Raw genomic sequence first — 23,635 nt, forward strand, 5'->3', positions numbered from 1 at the left:
TGATGAGTTCTCTCACTCCTTATCATCTGCATGCAGAAAAAGGGGACTCCGCCAGGGAGGACCAGGGTTATGATATGGTCTGCACAGAAATCTGGGTCACAGGCTTAATTGTATTTTCAGGCATTTTGTGCTTACAGTAATAAAGGCTCAGTCTTGATCTCCGGGATGGAAGAGGGAGAGAGAAAAGAAGTCGACTGACCGTCATGTGCCGGAAATAAATCAGCATCAGAAATTAAAAGGTAATGGTGGAGGCGGGGGGGGGGGGGGGGGGGGGGGGGTTGGAGGGAGGGAGGGCGTGGGGGGTGGCATTCAGACCTTGGCGGATATACCAACTGTCAACTCTGAGACCAGCCACTTGTCTGACGACTTTGACAAGACTGAGCGCAGATCCTTAAGCGTTGCTTTTGTATGTGACACGGGCAGACTAAGACAGCCGGGGTGTGATTGGGACTCCGGCAGGTCACGCTAATGTCAACCTGGCTGTCATGACTTATGAAGTTTACGGTCATCTTAAACTCAAGCCTGCGTTCCGTTCAATCGCTCGCCTGCCTGCTGGCTGGCTGCTGAAGGTGAACCGGTTAGGGGTGACGCAGCGCTACAGCTGCCCTAACACAACCCCACATTTCCTTAAGATGAACCAGAATCCTATTACCTACCGCATGCAGTTTTGTCCATGCTTTTTTTTTAAGGTTTATGGTAGGCTGTAAAGATTCTAGAAAAGGTGGACATGCACCAACTGGTTCTTCGATATTATGTTCCTTCATCTGTCCGAAAGCACAAATGGAACTTGATATTATAATATTCCATTGTGACTTTCTATAGAGACACAATTATGTAGGAGCATGTCTAATTTACATGCCTCTACAGGATATGACAGGTTGTACCATGTTGGGCTTCTGCTATTTTGTATGTGTCCGTTTACAGATTGGTATGTAATTTGATACTGCAGAATAGTAAGTAATCAGTCTTGATTACTTGAAGACTTGAATCATAACGAGATGATGACCGATTGTTGTATAATGCAACATTGCATTTTTGTGTACACTTCTTTTCGAAAGTTATACAACTATGCCGGTAGACTGTGTGCAAAGGTATGAGATAGGATGATTTTCAGAATAGGATACCACATGACCCTATAAAGTCCTCATTTGAGTGGAATGCAGTAATTGAGACATTGGATAGGAAGGTCAAATCAATGGTGACTTCCAGGGCTTCAATGAGACTGCTCATAAAGTATAGCAAAAGATGAGATGTGGTCCCACACGGCCACTCATTAGGTGTATGTCCTATCAATCATATCTATTATGATTTTTTGAAAGGCCATACCATTTTACTTTAGTGTAAACTATAGTTACCTGTACACCTAAAATATTGTACTTCATTTATTATTGTTGTTTGTTTGTTCCAGGAACTCAGGTGTTCTTTCTTTGGTCAAATTAAATATCTAAATCAGTCCTGATTACCGTTATATGAATGATAGTAATATGCATTTTAATGAATATTAAAATGATTAGGGTAGGCATAGGATTTAGCATGTGAAATGCAAATATATTCGAGATTAGGTATGTCACAGTTAAATCTCTGCCTATCTAGACACTACCTTACTTGTCCATAACAAGCTTTGTCCCTGGTAATGTTCCTGAATTTATTACCCACATAATGCAATATGCACACAAACAAGAATCGCACATCCTTAATATTATTTCTCGCAATTAACATAGAGCAGAAAATGCAGCCCCCTGTGTTAATTTGCAGACACTCACATGCAATGCAAAACAGAGAGAGTAAACAGGCATTCTGAGTTTCACACACAGTGGAGTCAGTCAAGTGTTTCAAATCTAATTTAAATATATGAATGTTGGCTTTGTCCATTTGGCTAAACTGACTTAGCCGTATTGGAGCAAATTGAAAATATATACTGCATATTGCAAAAGCAATGGACAGAGGGCGATGAGAGCAGCTAGACCTTTGTCAATGTTGTGGACTTGCTATCTACCAAATTTATGTGGCGTACACTGGTCTCTGGGGATCTCAATTAGACAAGTACCTGCCTTGCTCCAGCTCTATGGGTCCCTCTGGCCTCCCTACTCATATTGAATCATGGAGAGGCAGTTAATATTCCTCTGAAAGTGGGGATCTATAAAGGTTCTCCCATAAACCATGGGCTTTCGTAACATCAAAATAATAGCAGTAAATAAAAGGCTTACACCTGTACAGCAAGCGGCTCCACTGGTGAGACTTGATATGGATGTTTTCCCCAGCTCTAGAAAGTTGTAAATGCCCTGAGTAAAAAACACTGAGTGCTGTTAATGGATAGGTTTATTTTAAAGCGTGCCATCTGCTATCAATCACAGAGAAGTATGGGAAGCAAGTTAGCTAAAGTCCCTCTCCTCTGAGCGAGGCAGATAAAGACAGGACTTCAGTGCTCGGGAACACTGGGATCCCCAAGAGAATAAAACATCAAACCCACTCAGCAGCTTCACTAACAATAATAAAAATGCCTCGGCTTAAAGGTGACATTCCCAATTTACGATTATTTGTGTCTATAAAGTGTATTCTTTGGCTCCTGACTCATTCCCAGTGTCTCCCAACAAGAACAATACATTAAGAATGCCTGGGGTAAATGGAAATTCTATCCTTTTTATTAAACCGACAGGCACTACCTGAGACTTTCAATTTTGTCGGCTTGACCCCCAAGGAGACATTTCTCTCCCTGTCTACCTTCCTTTTCATTCAATTCCCTGCTTCCTTTGACTGCCTTGTTGTGCAGCCAGAACACACAACATTTATGGATGAGGTTTGGATGCACTGGTGAAAAAGGGAGACAAGAAGACTGTAGATCTCCTCTTCTCCAAAGATGTACTGGGGGGTTGTAAGATGGATGAAATTGCCCATTGGTATCTCTTTTAGAAATTGTCTATTTCCCCCGAAGACCGGGTGGATATTTTTATGGATAAAAAGACAAAGAAACAAAAGTAACATTGGCTTGCAGACGGTGCTAAATGACTGTTGTTGTGATCAACAAAGGTGATACAGCCACCAAACCCCTATGCTGTCCTCTACTCTTAAGCATTTGCGACACTGACTTCGTACTTCAGGGCCTGTTTTTGTAGTTCCCCATCCCTGGAGTACATTCAGGGTAAAAGCTACTGAGTGGTTCTTCAATATGAAACAGACATTTGTCTGTCCCACTCCACACTGTTCAACAGAAGTGATAGCACATAAAGTAGCACATGAAAGATGGTGAGAGTGAGGAGGTGGTCTGAGACCCTGCCAAGTTTTTAGTGAGTTCTGAACATTTCTGTATATGCCTTTCAAGAGCAGTCTGTCTGAATGTGATGGAGTTCACACTTAACGCTGTCTATTTAAATGGGATATTCCACATTACGTAATAACATCTCATTCGATATTTTCACCTTGTGGCTACAATAAGAGCTACTGCAGACAAGCGCATGCATCAATTTGCCTAAATGCTCTGGGATGCTTTATAAAAGCATAGATAGTTCACATGTATCTAAGCTAAAATTGTTTTGCAAGTTTGATGCGTATTTGCAGTGTTTAACTTCTGAGAAGTACTGACACTATACTGTATCATAAGAGTCTTACTGACCAAGCATACAATCTATGGACCCTTTGATGAGAAGATGTGCAGAACTTCAATTTGATGGAACAGGGATGAACGTAACATGATGTGGCAGGATAATTAGAATGGCTTAATTCCTAAAAGGATTTAATACACTTTTGTTTAGGTTGTATGACAGTAGGGCATCAACTTGGCAACGTCTTAAACTATTTTTTTCTACGTTGACATTGAAAGTGCATTTGAATTGGAAGGTTCAAAGCTAAAGGCAAATACTAAGTTGATTTTGCAGTGTGTCAATTGCTAACGATTACAATGGTGTTTGTCCAATGGTGTTTATCACCATGACTAATTGAATCTGTCATCTTTCGCATGTCTAAATCCTCTGTGAGATGATGGCATGCATGGACAAGTAGACTAAAGTTTGCTTTGACAGTGATGGTGGTGGTGGTTGGAAGGGATGAGGAGTTGGGGGGGAGGCTGACAAGTACAATGCCACAGTGGATCATTTAGGCTGAAAAAGTTTGTCAAGGACTACAGGGATCGGAACAGTCAAGCTATCTCCACGGATTGTCTCTTTATGGGTGTGGGTTTGTGTGCGTGTACTGTTGTAGTGTAGTAACTTCATAACTACAAAATAAGCACAATGCCTGAAAACATTTTTCCCCTTCCAGGGATCACACTAATCCATTTATTTAGTTGGGTCTTTGTATTATTTACTACATCCCCGTAGGCCTTGTCACATTGTGACCAAGGATCAGGACACATTGTTTTATTATGTCACCAAAAACAGTAGTTTTGTTCACTAATAATGTTGTGGAAGTAGTGTAGGAATGTTGAAAACAAAACAATCTCAGCAGAGTTGTTCCATTAGAATCTTGGTTGTGCTCACAGTTTCAGATTTTTGCCCATTAAGTGTGTTTCACTATTGTGCCCCAGAAAGGTGGCTTGTTCAAAACAACAGATTATTCTAAACAGGTTGTCAGCAAACATTGTTTGCCTTAGGAACTTAAAATAAAATAAAATCACAGTATCACCTACTGTAGGGTTAATATCAATTCATAATGATTGACCCCTAATGCAATAGTTGTCCTAATGTATTTTGTTTTTGCATATGAAAAATGTAAATTTCTGAGTTTGAATCTGAAGAAAATATAAACTTCTCCCATAACCAAATTGGTAATCATATTGATTGTACCCCATGGTCATAATAAAATTGCACAAGCAATTGTTGAAATACATAATATAATTCTATGTATGCAATTAAAGAAGAAAAAACTAAATAGTATTCACCTCATAGCTGGTCTATTATAGCAAGAAGAAAAACAAAACCTATAAATAATGAATATGATTATGATTATTCTGTTTTCAGATTTGCATAATTATTGTTTTCTTAGAAGCATCTGTTGAAATTGCAATTCATCCTTTGTTTCAAACAAGACTGGCATACCTTTGTGCCCCCAATGTATACACATGCATAGGAACAAATTGGCCTTATAAGCAAATGTTTCTCATTTATAATTAATAGTTGGGTCACACAATGATATGGCAAAAGCATATTACTCTAAAGAACATTCATGTTGCATTGGTAATGTTGAACAGCAATGTGCAGAACACAATGACCAAGACCACAGCCATTTCTCCATTTGAAATGGAATGGCTCAGGTCACGATTGTGGATGGTGTGAATGTTGGTTGTTGTCTAAGAGAGCTCGCCCACTTCATACACAAAGAAAACATTAACCAGGTGACTTATCATAAAACTCTGCTGCTGACCTTTTAATGCCTCTGTCATTGATTGCATACCGTGGTACACTCTCTCCATCCCAAGGTGATAGATTATTCAATTAACTATTGACCTTTCCCGCAGACTCATTTGTCGATGAAAATGCTTTTATGACAGCGGTACATTTAGGACGAAGGGATGCTGAGTTTTGATTTTGGGATTTACGGTAGGCATTATTATTCCAGCTTTCATTTGATTTTTTTCTGGCGACTTTTTGATTTACATTGTAATAATATGATGAAGTTTGCCTCTGACTCTGCGGTAAGCAACTGTGACATTATGAGGATCAGCATATCAACATCTTGGCAGGCTACTGTATACTTTCTCCTGGATTAGTCCCATGTTTTTGTCCCTAATTCAGACATATTTCATTAGGAACTACTATGTGCGATAATGCACCCCTGTTGCAATACAGAATGTGTTTTCTACTGCGCTAAATGGGATGTGCTTTTGTTTGTCTTGATTCTGTGGAAATGCATATCTTTGAATCAGTGTCTATTCAGGCCCTGGAATTCACCAAGTTATCTTCACCTAATACAGTATGGTGAACAAGAACATAATATACCCTCTTTATTTGTTCTTCCAAATGTGACATTTTGAAGACCTTAGAGCACCACATCATATGAAGTGGTGCTACAGCAGTTGTACCATGCAGTAGATTACAGAAAGAGGAATTCATGTGGGTGTCCGACAGTATAATTGCCAAGTGTTAGGGCTGCACAGTTTAAAGGGGCCTTTATTCAATTAACATTAGTTTTTTCTTGCTCCCATTTCAAACTCCCTTGCAGAAGAGTTAAGGCGTTCTTCATCTGTGTTTCGCCAAGTATGAGTCTTTGTCGTTTCACTCATTTGGTTAGAGTTAGTGTTATTGTTAGGGATGGTCAATGTACTTGTGTGGTTAGGGTTTGTGTTATTGTTGGGGATAGTCAATGTACTTGTGTGGTTAGGGTTAGTGTTATTGTTGGGGATAGTCAATGTACTTGTGTGGTTAGGGTTAGTGTTATCGTTGGGGATAGTCAATGTACTTGTGTGGTTAGGGTTAGTGTTATTGTTGGGGATAGTCAATGTACTTGTGTGGTTAGGGTTACAGTGGCTGTGCCCCAACACACAATTCAAGCAAAACCCAAAATTATACTTTGGGGGATAAAAAGTTGGAGCAATTATTGTATTCACACCCTTTCCCCTCGCCAAATGTATCATAATATTTTACAGTTCATAAGACAGACTGCATCTCCTAAATGTCTAACAAAGTATTATATTCAGAAATCCATACAATTGCTTTCAATATGTTCTTCACTGTATTACAGACATGTTTCTTATGCACTTAAATAATGTAAAACAGGCGGGATGACTTTTCAAGACAGCATATCCCATCCCCCTTGGGCATGTCATACAGAATGGACAGTACTGTGCTGTAGCTCTGACAATATTACATTGTTTATTACAATAGCTCACTCATCCAATTTATTGTACTTTGTTTAGTTTTTTTTTTCTTTCTTCTTCATCTGTGTAAGTCTAGTTTACCATGGAAGGATATCCTGTATCCTGAAACTCAGTCATCTGTGGCCCACTGCCACATGACTGACCTTCTCAGATTAAGGAAGCGACATCTTAGTCCTGTCCTCATTGTTCTAAAGGATGTGACAAAGAGAGATATCCTCTGAATAAATATTTAATAGCTTAGCTGACTAATTCATGTTCAATGGGGCTCTCTCTCACAACCACTCCATGGTACCTGTCACATTCCTCTTACCTAAAACAGTCAAAGGGGGAAGGAATAACTTCTCTTACAGGGAGACATCTTGATCAAGTTAAGCTGATGTTCTAGTGCAGGGGCAGACTGCCGTAGCTACAGTGATATTATGAGAGATAGATATACGTCAGTGCGCACACCTCTTAAATATCATCTCTTCTAACAGTTTTGACAGCAACAGCTTTCTTCCTTGTCAAAGCCAATCGGTTAAGGAATGGAGGGATTGAACCCAAGTGTCAGGACAGGATGGTTGCAATTACTGACGAAGGCAACAGTATCTATTTGTGATGTTTGATGTGATCTATCCGATGGCACCGGGGTGTATTTAAAAGGCACTTCGAACAGAGCTGCCCTCGAAAGTGACAAGTCGTTCCCCTTGACATTGACTGACTATTCTAATCAATTCGACTTGTCTGGAAAGTGGCTCCAAATCAGCCGTCAAGGCCTGACTGACACTACATCATAACTGCCTAATGCAGCTTCCCTCCCCCACCGGAAAGACGGTTTAGCAGAGACCGGTATACTCTGGAAAGATAAATCACCTCAGCTTACAGCGAAACTGAGATCCACTCAGCAATGATCACTACCTGAATTGACTGTTAGGAAATCTCTTCACTCACTTCTCTGATTGGTCTGTGACTGAGCACGGCCTAGTGTAGTTACTCTCCACACGTTTTTTCTCTATTTATATACTGATACAGAATGGATATGTTCGCTGTATGTCATGGACTTATGTGTTTGACTTTTAGAGTGAGGTAAACTTGTTAATACTCAAGACTCCTCTGGGTGTTGCCATGGTAGATACAGTAACTGTTCTGCTTTCTCATGCCTCTGTTCTCAGTTTCCTCTCAAAGTTTTGTAAATAAATATTTCATTTATTCTGCAGACGCTTTCATCCAGAGTGATGTATAGGCGAGGGTTTGAACCTGAGAGTATTCCAGAACTCCACCTCTGGGCCTAGCGATCCTCTGTTTCCTCTCAGATATTACATATTTCTGTGGTAAAACAAACATCACTTCATAGATTTAGACCTAAAAGACTACTGGTGGCAAAAGACTGAAACTCTGAAACTCTCAAAACAGCCAAATGAATGTGTTAAAGTCTGCCAAAAACATACTGGAAGTACCCAACCTCCTAATTAGCAGACATGTTACAATGTTTTCTAAAGGGCAGGTGCATGACAGTATGCACTCATCAGGCCACATCTGTTGGCTGCTTAATATTTAATGACAGCGCGACAATTTTGAACACGAGTTTTGAAAACAAGGATAGATTGCACTTCTTATGACCCTGTGTCATGGACAGGGCTATAGAGCATCATAAAGTATGCATGCCCCTGGTTTTAAATCTTACCATGCCTCATTAATTTTTAATTATGAAATACTTTGGCAAGAGGGGTAACTATGCTTTGTCTAAAAATAAAACCTTTATAGATCTATTGTTTACCCATGTACTTTACTAAACTGTAGAGCTGTGTGTGGGAACCATCAGTTACATGTTATGCATGTGGGTGTGTCTCAGAACTGAAGTGTATAAAGGAATGTTTTTGTAGCTACCATCAAATAATTATCTAAATGCCATATTGTGGGATCATGCTTAGCAATTACAAATACTGTTTATTAGGCCTCTTTCAAATCTCTCAATAAGAGCCAGGTACACATGCCAAGATCCCACTCTCCAATTGCTCAGTAATTCATTTTTATTAAACAATTTTTCACTTATGTTTGACACAATGTCAAACTCCAAACTCCCGAAGAACCTCTGCAGTTCTGGAGCTGTTATCCTTTCCCCCTGCTTTAATCATTTTTGGCCAGGATCCACTTCCTGTCAGAAAGTGAAACAGCTTAGGAATGTCATTCTTTCAAAAGAAAACAGAGAGGATCCAAAGAGGAAGTTCTCCTCCAGTCCCTGGTCTTCATACACCCCAACGCACACACACACACACACATACACACACACACACACACACAAAAACACACAGGCCTGGAGAGAGGCTGGGAAACATCAAACGCCCAGGGAGGGAAAAGGACAGACTTTTCCCACATTTGGAATACATGGATATTTCAGAGCCTAAAATAGATTTACATTAGGAAAACCCATAATACAACAGTGGCAATTATTATTTTCTAAGTCCTCTGAGCCAGACTAGCCCTATGTGTATTATCCTTTCTTTAGTATATTAACAGTAACAGCAAAGACCACTGTCAAACAGTATAGGTAGGATACTAGTTTATCTCAGATTGCCTTTATAGGGTTTCTACAGCCGGTCAAAATCAGTTAAAAAATATATTTTATTTTCTGTGCTTGACAATTAATTACGTGTAAAGGCCAGGCCAGTGTTGTGTGTACGGTGGCACTCAGAGCTTTGTTCTACTCTGTTGTGTGCTGGTTGTTGCCTGTGTAGCCCCTGTCCGTGTGTACAGTATGGCCCAGTCTTGTGGGCCGAACACAAGGGGACTTGATGCAGTAGACAGTGGGCAGGCTCATTCTATACTTGGCGAGAGTCACTTTTCTTGATTGTCTTTTGGAGGAACCACCTTTCTCCTCCCTCCTCTGATGCGAGGCGATGTCCCAGCCCTTATTTATTTATTCTGTTGGGGAGACTCCATATCTGATTTATTCAGTCGCAGATGTCACCTCGGTGGTACAAGTACGGAGACACCAGCGCGTGTAAGACTGTCCCGGCCTGGGGCCACTGTGGCCTTCCAGATCACTTTGGATTATTGTTGTAATTACAATTTAAGATATACTCTGCGGCTCTGAAAACATTAACGCATTGTAGACATTAATGTTTTTTTACTTCCTGTTCAGTTCTTTTGTCTGAGGGGGAGGGACATTTGTGTTCGAAAAAATCAAAAGGGAAATGTGAATCTCTGAAGGACTTTTTTACAGTAATATATTACATTTATCTGACGTGGTCTTTCATTTTACATTACCTTAAATAAAATCATACACTTATTGTGTAATATATTACATATATTACACAATAAGTTCAGCATATTACTATCCTTAACATATTTCTAAGTTATTGCTATGACTTTTGCCCAGATTTCACAGTACATCATATGTGCTTACATAAGTCAATGTTGACTTTGGTGATTTTATAGGAATATTCCAATAAACCAAGCAATTAAAACGTTTTTTATTCCTCATGGTAATACATTCCAGTTTTAGGATAATATATCTGACACTGGCAAAAGGGTTTGAAAGACTTAACCAAAACCTTTGTCTCTGTGAAGAGATGAGGGAATACATGTACATTGGAGAGGAATGAAAGGATTTTTCCACTGGAAACCAAATGGCAATTTAGCAGTCCATATGGAATAACCATACGGCCGCATTTTGGTGTCTGAATCCTTATTTGTTGGGGGTTAGTACGTGACAGCAGGCCTTTTTTAAATCTTCCCTTGTTTGAAAAGTGTAGTTGTTGTCAGATATGTTGCACTTATGTTATGTATACAGATGGTATAATGTCTGGATCTTTTGTAGTCTTTTTACAGAAAACGAGTTCGAGTGACAGAACGCCGAGCTCTTGGTGCTGTCTGAGGCAGTGGAGCGCTGACAGGTACTCTCAGATCCAAGGACCTTTACAGGCAGTACCTGAAGCGATACGTGTAATGATGAGTGATCAACACGCTGTCTGGTTCTCCAACAGCCGTATGGTGTAACAAATCTATTGAGTGCACAAGACAGACACACACCTACGTAAACACACATTCTAAACTCACACACACACACACACACACACTCAATCATTCAACACACCGGCTATGCTCTTTCACCATTGAATGATTTCACTCAGCTGAGCCATATCACAGCTGTGGAGCAAGTGAGCTGACATCAAAAACCTGTTTAAATGAAATAATGCCTTCTGATGATTCAAAGCAAATATTTCTCTAGCACACTTCCACCGAATGTTCTCTTCTGAAGAGAGAGTTCAAGTGAGCGGGGCATGGTTTTGCATGTTGCTTTGAGCAAGAGTGGCATAGCAATGGCAAATCAGTGCATCTCAGCACCCTCCACCTAACTTCTCAGGAGCAAAGAGAGGGGGCTCTTGTTTTGAGTAAACCGAACGCAGAGTACAGCACATGAAAGTTTCACCAAAGTAAGTGCAGTGTGCGTACTTTGACATTACACAACTCCAATTAATTCCAAAGGAGAGTTACTTAGGTCACAGCCTTCTTACTGTAAATAGTACACGCACACTTCAAATAAGCAGCAGTAAATTGGAAGTTATGTAGCAGTGACAAGGAAAGCTTTTAAGATAACAAAGAACGATGGACTCCCCCCCCCCCCCCCAAAGCTTTTCCCTTGCAGGCTAAAATTCAGTTATCAGTCAACATTATATGACTAACAACTCCACTCTTTTCCATTAACACCAGCAACACTCTGAGCTATATGACCTTGAATAGTTGCGAGGTTCATATTCTCCCTTTACAACAAATCTGCGCGTCACATTATTTAAATCAGATGAATTTATGGTGTGTGTTTTGACACGTCGGCCCAATAGGCGATATGCTGTGACACCGCCTTCTCCCTTAGTGTACCAACCTGCTAATAATTTCATTTTCTGGTTGAATATGTCCAAATTGAATTAAAATGATGAAATGTGTTAAGAGCACTGACTCCACCTTACACCTCTGGTTTGAAGGGCACTTTTTTTTTTTTTTTCAAGTGAGAAGCTGATTGTAAAACCTGGTGACAGACTTGACAGGCTGTTAAGAAAGCGGAGTTCATTACTGAAGTCATTGCGGTCCTTAAAGGTTATTCACTCCCTTCTCAAAGATGCCTCAACCATGGAGTGACATGTTAATGTTGGATGCCAAACCGTGAAGAAAAAAAAAAAAGTTGCAAAGGAAGTGGTGTGAAATAATTCTGGACATGTTTGAAAAAAAGAAAATCCAGTCACTTAATGATGTGCAAGGCAACAGTGGGTCATGGTGCCCCTTGCCACAGCTAGATAACACACAGCATCTTGTCAGATCCCTCACTCACTCCTTTATGTCTCCTCAGATTGGATTTTCCTTTTAACCTTTTAGTGTGTATTACAATTTGTTTTTATTAAAATGGAACATCTAGGAATGTGGAGAGAGGATTGTGGTTCTGCGTCAACCGTCAGTGTTGTTATTTAGCAGAGGGGATAGCCAGCTGCAAATCACGGAATAGCACTTCTCTAAAAACGAAAAAAAAAAAAAAGCTAGGGCTGAATAAAAGGGTTTGATACCTCCTCTCACCCATTGAAGGTATATATCTTGCAGATCTTAAACGCTGGAGTGTATTAAACCTGAAGAAGAGTTATTTTCTTGCCAGAAGCAGTTTCTCAAAACTTTCACATGAGAAAACTGGAGGAACACTAAACTCCTCATAATGAATGAATGTCTCGCATCCACTTAGAGGGAACATCCTTTTCTCATTATATTACAATAAATTCAACTTGATGTAGGCTATATTTAGGGCCTCCCTGATCTTGGCTGAAAGATATGTGCTCTTTGACTCCAGCTCCCTGTCCTGTCTTAAACTTAGCAGCATAACACACTGGAGTGGACGAACTGCATACAGAACCTTTTTACTGATATTTTTTTTCCACACGTTCTGACTCACATATGTTACCTCTGGTTCATGTGTTGTAAATGTCTGATTATATGTCGGTCCAATCGAATTTGAAAAATGAATCCGCTTTTTTTGCTAGGTTTCCTACAGTGTCTACAGTATGTTCCGAGTTGTGTATGATTATTTAATTTCTCTCATCAAGCAAGCACGTGCACCTCACCTTTCCTGGCCAACCCCAACCCCCATCCCCCCAGCACTAATGCACACATTGCCCCCCCCCCCCCCCATCCCCCTCCCACCACAATCAGTCTCTCCATCAGTTCAACTCGTAAATATCCTTCAGTTCTCTTCTGCCTCTTGACTGCCTGGTATCTGTTCACAGGGTGGAATTCCCCTTTTCTTTTGTGTGGGTTACATGGGAAGTGTGCGCCTTTTATGTTGAGTCAGCCCTTTGAGTTCTTCTACTTATGGGTTTCTCCCATTGTCGGCCTCTTACACTTAGTTGTATATTGCTCATTCACTACATCACTTCTTTAGGTAGGTCCAACATGGAACCAATAAAGATCAGTCATGTGCTCTGGATTCATTTAGTCCCAAAATGAATACTGAAAATCAAAAGAGAATCATTTGATCGGATACTTCAGTACAAAGGCTCTCGCCTCATCAGAAGTTGTTGCTAGGTCTAACACCTGTGCGTTTGGGAGTGAGGGTTTGTGTGTTAGCGGTGAGAGTGTGTAATGTGCCACACAGCTTGAGAGTATGTGATGGAGTCTGTGTTGTCTGAGGGGTCTGTATGGGGTGGTGTATTTCTGGACATGTGAGCCCAGCTGAATCAGCAGTCTCTCCATAGGTCCGGTCAGAAAGGAGTTGCTCCCAACTGGCCTGCGTGGGTCAACCTTGACCGCTGCACCGTGTGCGGTCACCATGACCTGCCTTCTTCTTATTTATTGACGCACTTTCTTTCCTTGTGATCTCCACATGGACTGTAGTGTTGTTTAGTGAGTCTTTGCTTTCCTCACCAACCAACACCAAGATAAGAGAGTTCAATACATTCAGGATGACATGTATTGTATATTTGCACCTGTTGTAAGAAAGAACATATTTGGGCAAAAATAACTTAAGAACAGGTTGCCTTTCAGGTTCAGGATAACTATGGACCTTACCTTAACCATAACCTTGACCCTAACAAGTATCTGCAAACCAGCAAATAGTGTTCAGATGCAGAGAGAAATGATAATAAAATAATATATTTGTATAATATAATTGATCTGCCAGAATGAGGTATTCCTTAGTAGATTTGTATTTGTGGAGCCCTCATTTATCTAAATGGTACATTAACATGTGTTGCAGTAAATATCCATTTCTCTATTACTGTTAAATGTTATTGTTCAGGTTAAGCATTTAAATAGTGGTTATCGTTAAGTTTGAGCTAGAATCTGGGACACATGAAAACCAGCACAATGCTTTTTTGTTGTTGCTGTTCTTAGTGCCACACATGTTATTTCATCACAGCCACCGAGAGAAATATGAAGTTTGCGTGTGTGAAAGAAAGCGAGAGAGGAGAGAGAAGAAAGCTCTTCTCTCTAAGAATCTCACACTTAAATAACGTTATTTTGGTAACTCGGAATACAGTTGTGGGCCCAGGCGTCATGGCGCCACCTCAAATACTCCACTGTGGTTAGGCCCTGTCGCAGCACATGGCATTCATTTTTGGCTGCTGAATTTATTGTATGAGATCCTTTCCTTTCCAGTGGTACACATGCCTGCACAATTACGTTGACAATCAGGGTGGGTGGATCTCCACTTTAACAAAGCCAAGCTGGATGTAACTACGCTGAAGATCAAATGTCTGTTTCAGAGTGGGAGCCCTAATGCTGATCACATGAATAATTGACTATAGGAACAGGGTTGTGTTTGGCACAATTCTACAGACTCGCTAGTTAAAAGCAGACCAAACAAATCGAGAAAGAGTTGATGGTGACAGAGCTCATTAGATTGCACGACATAAGTGACATTAGTAGCATGATTTGCGCCACAGTGCAGGGCTACTATAGATGGCTTATGTCTTACCTTATTTGATTATTTCTCATCCTGGATTACAGTATGTCTTGAAAATAATCTGGGGTGTGGCTTTTGGGGAGGCAATATCATTAACATTTAGGAGGGAATGTTTGAGAAAAGATGGAAACTGGTGACAAGCTGGCTTTTATTTGCTTTAGCAGACATTGTCTTTTATCTTAAAGTTATGATCACCATGTGTAATCAAGGTGGATTTGTATACATTTTTCATAATTACCAAAAGAGAAGATGGATTTTAGTGGACCTCATATGTAATCAGTCAGTGGTCACTCGAAACAGTGTTTGACTTTGAACTCGGCCCAGTTTTTAAATGTTAAAGTTGTTAACAGTTCGAACCTTACCTACAGTTCAAATGTTAATCTAAGAGTTCATGTTGTGCATTCTATGTGGAGAGAAGGATAGGGAATTGTGGCCTTTCTCTTTGGAGAATAACCTCTTTATTTGCAATTAATCCAAACTCCTCAGAGCTCTGTGTTCATTTAGTTGAAGAATAGATACAAGAGTGGGCTTACTTCACCTCTAGGCCTTAGGATGTAATCCATAAATAAATGAACTAAATAATTAACCTACATTTGAAAAATATGACATCACACTGAGCTAACGTAAACCTTACAAGATTATATCGTACTGGCTGTCTGATCCCCAAACAATGGGTCCTGGGTTGGTGTTCAGGGTTTAATCTTCATTACAGTATGTGTGCATCAAGCCAATGCTATGCTTCAATCAAGTAAACAGAGTTTAAACAAAAATACAATTTCCAGTTTTGGGTCATTATATGCTAATTCAATTTTCCCTTTGGATTACAAGGATATCATAGATTGATAGGCAGCTGTCATTTTAGATATGCTATGATGAAGCAACAATAGTTTGACGCTATAGAACACACTATGAATATTATAAGAAGTTTGACTGTGATATGTTAGTTTCATATAGACATGAATAGTGTGAGTGGTCTGAACACTCAGTTACTTGAAAAACGTCAGGACCGAAAAAGGGACATCATAGCAAAAGTAGTTAAAGCAAAGAATTCAAAATTACCTCCTGGCGCAAAACCCAAGCGATATGTCCTCTCAGAAATGCATAAGTTTGGTAATCTGTAAAAGACCAGTGTGCTGCTTTTGGCATTTAATCAAAAAATGAAATCATTTGCACATACCCAGCCTCAAAGATAAATTATGCAGCATTTCTTTTGACTGTCTTTAAGAACCTTGCATATGCATCATACTTCTGCAAATGTTTTCAAGACACCCTTGTTTCCCGAAAACCACCAGGAAAATACAAATAAAATATTCAGTTGTTCTTCGAAAACACAATATTTCCAGTTTTATTGTCCTTAATATAAAAGCGGCAATTATTTGATTTTAGAGTTATGAATATATGTATGTTATGAGAAAACAAGCAATTTAACCATTAATTGGGATCATTTTTCATCGAGCTGGCAAGGTACTTACCTCCTTGGCACTTTACTTCTCATAAAAATGCACATTCATATTCCTGAGTGGAGATGAGAATTTCCTTGGCTTTTATTCCTCTCTAATTTGAATGCATGTTGTGTACCTGTGAATTATTGCAAAAGAATTTATAAACATTACCAACTCAGGTTCAATTTTACTGTCAATTTACTATACTGAGCCCAAGTGCATTTTAGAAAGAGGACCGACTTTTTAATTACGGCTATACATTTGAGATAAACAGGCAACCCCTCCCCCATATTTAGGTACAGGAGCATCACAATGCTTCTAATATTGAATAGCTGGCACTCAGTAACAGGTGCAGGAGCTGGAGCACGGTTAACTGTGCCAGCCCTAAGCTCAGGACGCTTCTTCTCAAGCCCTCACAATTCCTGAGTTCCTGTGAGGAGGACGTCTCAGCTAGATTGTAGTTGACGCACCGTCCCCAGCATCTGTCCAAGGCCATTTGAAGGTGTCCTATAGTTACTGCTTAGGGATAGAAAAAGTGGCCGAATGTTTGTGCAGAAAATAGAATAACCACCATTTGCAGTCCAAGTTTGAAGAACACACTCAAAGCTGTCTTCTAATTATTAAGTTAGTATTTACAGTTTTGTCATTCCAAAAAGATAATGTTTATTAGGTTGGGGTCCCGATAAATACAGTGCAATGACATGAAAGAACAATGATCAAGCAGCCAAGCTTATATACTGTACAAGTGTATCATGGAGATGTGCAGTCAAGTTCCCTTTCTGTGTCTATGATACGAAGATGTGTGTGCATGCTTCCCAGTATTTTCTAAGGCCTAACTATGAGGATTCCTGTGGTTTACATCCTCTGGGGAATGCAAGACATTCCATTGAGATTTGGGGTGACAAGCAGCTGGTTACCCTTCGTGTCCCTAGTGGGATTCTTCTATTTTATTCAGGGAAGATGTTAGTACACTGCATTTACACATTCATGTGGATGCACATATGCACAATATGTAATGCACACTTGCACGCACACACACACACACACACACACACACATTATGCAGACATGCACAAACACATGTGCACACACACACACACATGCAAACAAACATACCCATACACACATACCCATATGCACATACACAGCTGCTGCACTTAAGGTGAATTTCACCTTAGTAATTTAACACCTTTACCAGTTAATAGACTAATGTGTCAACCATGTCTCAGTAGGGTTGAGAAGAAGTCTAAATGCCGTGCTTGATCCAGTAAAGGGACACACATTTAGCTCTTACCTTACAGATTAAGAGAGCTTGTAATGACATAATGATATAATAACAATAATAAAAGCTATGCAAGCATGTGGCTAGAGTTAGACATGTTCAATAGGACATTAGAGGAGGGCAATAGAAAGAAAGAAAAAGAGGAACTATTATAAGAAGAGAGACTCCTGTACAGACGGTCTGACGCCAGATGGCTTCTTCTAATAAATATTCAACCTTAACTCTGTTCCCATGTTACTTTTCCCCCCCCTTTTTGTATGGCTGCCAGCACACCCACACGGATCTGGGCCAGCAAAATGATTACAGTAGAACAAACAAAAAAAGTGCAATAGAGGAAACAGGCCGACAGGGTCCTGTACACAGTGAGATAGGGTGGCAGTATGTGCTGAAAGCCCCTGCATTTTTGCAAGTGGGAAAGTTAAAACTGTGGGAGGAACCGACAAAAGAGGAAAGACGAGAGGGAAAACTCAGCCACGGCTGGCAGTTGGTGTGATTGTGGGAGATTGAGCAGAGACAGCCCTGCTCACGAGTCAGTGTTTACAATGGGAACGTTTCCTCTCCTCCAAAGAGCTGGGATTTAAGGAATTACGAAGTGTTTCTATGTATTCATATGTAGTATGTAGTTGAGATGTGAGACTATGCCATTGTTTTCATAATACATGTCTTAAACGTGACAATGGATGGAGGTGGCCTGCATTTCCACCACCATACTGTTCGATGTCCACTCAAACAGTTAATGTTTCCTTAGAATGTTGACTTAATTGAAATGTGTTTCTTTCTTTCGAATAGCATCTCAAGCAAGGTTAATAGTGATATTGTATGTATACAGTATGTATGTAGCACATGGAAAGGCTTTTCTAAACAAGGTATTTTTGTATAAGTAACAGTTTCTCTTTGCTTTATTTGGATGTTGATGTCCCAGGGGACAGTTCAAGGACAGAGACACAATTATATCTTTGATCAAATAAAGCATAACTTATTTCTTGGACCACCAACACTTTCCCTTAGTCTTGGGTCAAACTGTATGTGTGTGTCCATGAATTGTCATGTGTATTCCTGCACATGCACGTGTACGCAAGCACAGTGTGTGACCTTGCACGCATGTGTCTATCTGCTCTACTTGTTTTTATAAATGAGAGAGTGAGGCTAACGTCTCCTCAGGAACATGTTTTTCTTAATTTGGAAGGGCAACAGACTTGTAATAGTGGGGCCTTGGCTGTTTTCTCTCTGCTATCTGAGGCATCAAAGGCCGAGCTCTCATGCCAAACCAAATCTTCCTTCCTGCCTGCTTCCCAAGGCCAGGTGATCTTCAGCAGCTGAACAGACAGACTCCCAGAATCCTCTATTGACCTGGCTCAGGCCCCCTTTCCTTCTTTTTTTTTCTGCCTGAGGAAACCAAGGGAAATTCATGGCAGTGAGGCAAATAATCTGGAATTAAAACTAAATTCTTCAGGCCTTATCCTAGCAACAGGCCCATCACCATCTGTTCAGAAAACAGGGTAGCCATTATGCGCTACAGTCTTTTGTGCATATTCCATCACCTGTGAGGGGTGCTGCAGACAGAGCCCTCTGCCCGCTTGTTTTTTTTCGTCCCCAAGATAAACTGTGCTTATTAAAAATCTCAATGCTCCACCATGCTCTTTCCCCCTCTCCTTACATTCGAATATTCATAACGCAATATTGAGAGATTAGACTGAAGAGAATTTGACAAATAGAACTCGCTTTCACAGGAAAATATTTTGGCACATTTTTCTTGATGTGAAAATTATGATATTGAAATGAATGTGTCACGTTTTTTCATGGACAGTTGATGGTAAAACCAATGTGTCGAGAGAAAAAAAAAAAAAAGCTACGGGTATGATTTTTGTGTTGTTGCTGCTGCTGCCGTGCCTGGGCCCAAGTGATAGACAAGTTGAGATGGGTGTCATTAGCTTCTACGCTGTATAATGACCTCGTAATCACTTCAAATAGCAATTTTGCTTCCGAGGTGTGTGCCACACCGCAGCATTCGCAAAAGCCCCCTTAATTCATTCCAACAGGAATCATTATTTAATCTCAGCCAACCCAACAGCTCTCTCACCGTAGTGTCAGCTCATATTCAGCCCATAATCACCAGACCTAGGTTGACTGTGGCTTCTGCTCATCCCTGTGTTATCACAGGAATGCCTAAATCAGGCTTATCTCTCTATGCACAAGTAGGAAAAGGGGGAAGAGAGGGATAACTACTTTACGGGGGAGCTTATTTCATATCCTGATCAAGTTGGCCATTTTGTTTGCTCGTCTACCTGAAAACGTTTGACACAATCCAAATAGGTTTGCGTCGGGGGCCATGTTAGCGAGGGGTCTAAACAAACTCCTTCCACATGAGTAAAAAGGAAGTCAAAAAATATCTGAGGGCAGATAATACAGCACTGAGCCCCATTAGAGGCGAGGTATTATCTCCCAGTTGACTTTAGCTATGAGAAAATCTGCCCTCCCTCCGTTTTTGTTCCCACTCATAACAGACCTGTTGGCTGTCTAGGTTTATCAAGCTCACAAATCTAAACAGGGTAGGGAACTGACCGAGAGAAGCCATGGTACACAGGAAGGACTTCATTCTCACAGGATTAGAACACGGTTTACAATTTAGACAGCTGTCTGCTTATTAGGCCCATTTCACTGTGTAAAGCCTGTATCACTCTTATGGCACATTTTCACATTTCAAATTAATCTTTGAATTATGTATCATATATATATATATATATATATATATATATATATATATATATATATATATATTATACAATGTCTTGCATTTAGTGGTGGAAGATTAGTTTAGGTAAACGTAACAATGGGTCTACCTGGTGAGTGTGTTTTTGTAATATACTTTGGTGTTGTGGTGTGGACCTTTGCCCCCTCATGGGGAAGGAGTTGGAGTCACTGGCGTTAATGAAAGACAAGGCCGTGTGTGTCCTTTATACACACAACAATTCCACTGCAGTCTGTGGCCATTGTTGTGTGCTATACATCAGGTTGACTATTGCATTATTGTTTTTGCCTTGTTTGCATGAAAGTCAATTATATCATGATGGGTTGGTTGCATTTAGTAAAGTGAATATAGTAAATTTCTAGGATCCTTGCCACAGACCAATAAAAACGTCAATGGCTCCATAGCATGTGAAGTGAGAATACTGGAGAGTGATTTACTTGAGAATGACCCTTGGAAATATATACTCATTTACCTCTTGATTTAATGAAATTAACTCAAACAGGAGAAAGGACTGCTTTCCAACATCTAAATGGCAACATCTCTGCCCGAAAACTGTGAGTAGAAGAAAACTGGACGGGGATGTGTATGGTTCAGTGGTAGAGCATTTGACTGCAGATCAATGTATATGTATTGCAGGTTCAAATTCCCCCTGTATGCAGGATTGTAATAATGAACACATAATACATACACCCACACACAGAACACTCATTTTTACCTTTCACGTTTGTTTCTTGGCTTGTTTCTCAGGATGCCTCCCCTCTGGAAGTTTAGCCTAACTAGGGGTATCTGAATATTGAGACCTTTGTGTGTTGCGGTGGACTGTATTACACTGGGCATGTTCTAATTATGGAGGCAGGGCAGAACACAGAATGCATGTCTTTTTTATCAGTTTCTAAATAGGCGAACCCACCTTAATGACAAGGTAAGAAGCTTTGATGACTGAATTAATTCTTAATCCTTTGGCACAAACCTCTCAACACGGCCTGAGCCTTGTCGGAGGAGGGGCTTTCTCAGACATCTAAGAGATTTCCTGAAGGCATGCAAAACATGCACAGGACTTTCGATGCTGATCCAAATCAGTTTTTTTCTTTCTCTCTTTCCCAGACATTTGCCTTGCAGCCACTTGAAGGCAACTTCATTCAATTGATTAAGTCTGGCGAAAATTGGTCATAATGTGTGACTATCTGTAGTGTGTTGCATTCACAATGGCTGCTCGCAATGGCATTTAAGTTAAGCTTTAACTTGATTCCGGCCAAACTTCTCTCTTAACTATCAACCAGCTACCTTTTCGATTCTCTTTATTACATCAGTTTTGTTCCGCCGGCTGTCTATTTAATATTTTCTAAATCCATATTGATTTTCTTACATAATCATTGTGAAATACTCCCACCCTCTCGACTCCAACCATGAAAGATCAAGTCTTAAAGGTCCGGAAGTATGTGGTTACTTGTTAGTAATATTATCCAGTTATAGCTGAAACAAAACTGCACACATTTCCCAAGAAGAAGAATTACAACCATAATTCTTCTTGTCATTTTCACAGCAATTTTACTCCTGAATGCTTCGTTTTAGGCAGGAATGAATAAAAATTGCATGTGCTTCAGGTGCTGCAGAATTCACCCTTTCCACTCATCCTTGCCTGCAGCTCTCAGTACTCCTTCTCTTATTATCAGTTAATAATTATTTCTCATTCAAGCAAATTAGGAAACTTGACTGTGTAAGAAAGTCCAGAATGCAGCTGCAGGCAAAAGCGGGCTAAATGGCAGAAATTCCACCCTGAGCAAAGACGCATGAAGCACAACATTGTGTCCACCACAAAAGCCGCTCTGTAGTTTTGATCCCCTCTAATTTAATTAGCCCAAGAGGTAGTGCATTAATTTGCCAAGAATTCTTCTGATGCAGAAAGCTGCCCCCAGTGCAGGCGGAGGGGGGGGGGGGGGGGGGGGGGGATAGAGACCTGCATGCAGTGGGAGTGCGACACAGGAGAGAAAAAATAGGAAAGAAAAGGTTGCCTGTTTTTCTTTATCCATCCTTGGAGGACCACCACACTGTACTCATTGACACCTAAATGGGATATGTATCACAGTGGGGTTCCTGCCTTTGATAGTATAGACTTACAATCATGCATATTGAATAGGATTCCCAGAAATTATTATATCAGATCATGTTTAAGTTTATGTTATAACAAATTGGCGCTAATTATATACGGCACTATATTTGTAGAGAAACAAACAATTATAGCATACTTTTGTTTTTACAATGTTGCAAGTTGAGATGTACAACTGTTAAAGATTTAGGAAAAAATACAATGCAGTAAAGTTTGGACAGGTAACTTCTCAAAGAGCCAGCCTTTATCCCGTAGTTGTAAAATGTGACAGCCATGTCCATTACCTAAATGGAAGGTTTATGATAATAGATGCTGTTCCTTACTGTAGAGGGCCCTTGATTAAGCCACATTCAGGTCACAGTCAGTTCAAAGTTCAGTTAGCTGAATGTGCCAGTTTTCACTCCTCATGTATCTGACATTTTACACTGGACCTGTACCGGGTAGTGACCAGTACCATCTGAAAGGATCTTCAGTTGTGTCGAAAGGCGGCATACAGTCTGTGCCTGCGAGACAAATAAAAAATGCAGGAAAATCAAGGCTTCAAAGTGCAGAACATCATTAAAGATTGTATTTTTTTCCCCTTTTTGTGTAAAGTTTTTTTTTAATTATTTTATTTTTTTGGGTTGGTTTGTCTCTGGACCTTAGACATCAGACATTGTGCCACACTACATCGTACCAATGTTCTACAATGATCTATACTCTAACATTACATTGGTATTAATTTAACTAGTTGTAGCTGTTTAAAAAATGAAATGATCCATTGAGATAAACTAGTTCTAATCATGATAATGTGAATTTAGGAAGAAAGAAAAAAAAGTTCTGCTCCTTCTTAGATGTAATTATCATGCAACCTTGCAGATAACTGAACATTGAGAGCATTTGATAGTGTTAATTTGTGAGCTATCGCACTGAGCTCCTTTGATAATCTTTCATCTCAAGACACTCTTTCCTGATTATTCCAAATTGAAGAGGCCCACACCATAGTCATTAAAGAATCACTTCTCATTTGCAATTAGGGGACATCCTATTGTCCACGAAAAGGGACTGTAAAGAGGAAGAAGAAAGAGGGAAGACTACCAATGTGAGCTAAGACTCTTCTTCCTCAGTTAAAACTCAAATCTCACCTGAAACGTTTCACTCAACATATCAGGTGTTCTTTAGGAGCACGTACTCATGTGGGTCATATCAAGCTAACTCTGGCCACGCAACAGGTAGAACTTTGAATGATCCACTTTCTGAGAGTACGCCATATTTATAATTCATACAAATCACAGCCCACTATGTGCAACACAGGTTACAAGAGTGGTGCATTTGTTGTGCGTGTTTTTT

At 40.1% G+C, this 23,635-nt stretch overlaps 1 long non-coding RNA gene across 1 annotated transcript in view; it reads right to left on the reverse strand.

Moving 5' to 3' along the window:
• Positions 1-22,215: 22,215 nt before the first annotated feature.
• The window catches only part of LOC146260859 (uncharacterized), a 28,867-nt gene continuing 27,447 nt past the window's right edge, over positions 22,216-23,635 (reverse strand). The window contains exon 8 of the long non-coding RNA XR_014724751.1: positions 22,216-22,809. This is a non-coding gene — a long non-coding RNA (uncharacterized LOC146260859). The remainder of the gene's footprint in view (positions 22,810-23,635) is intronic.

This window comes from Hypomesus nipponensis, chromosome 12 (genome assembly GCF_054491055.1).
Source record: "Hypomesus nipponensis isolate SF chromosome 12, ASM5449105v1, whole genome shotgun sequence".
NCBI classification, from domain to species: domain Eukaryota; kingdom Metazoa; phylum Chordata; class Actinopteri; order Osmeriformes; family Osmeridae; genus Hypomesus; species Hypomesus nipponensis.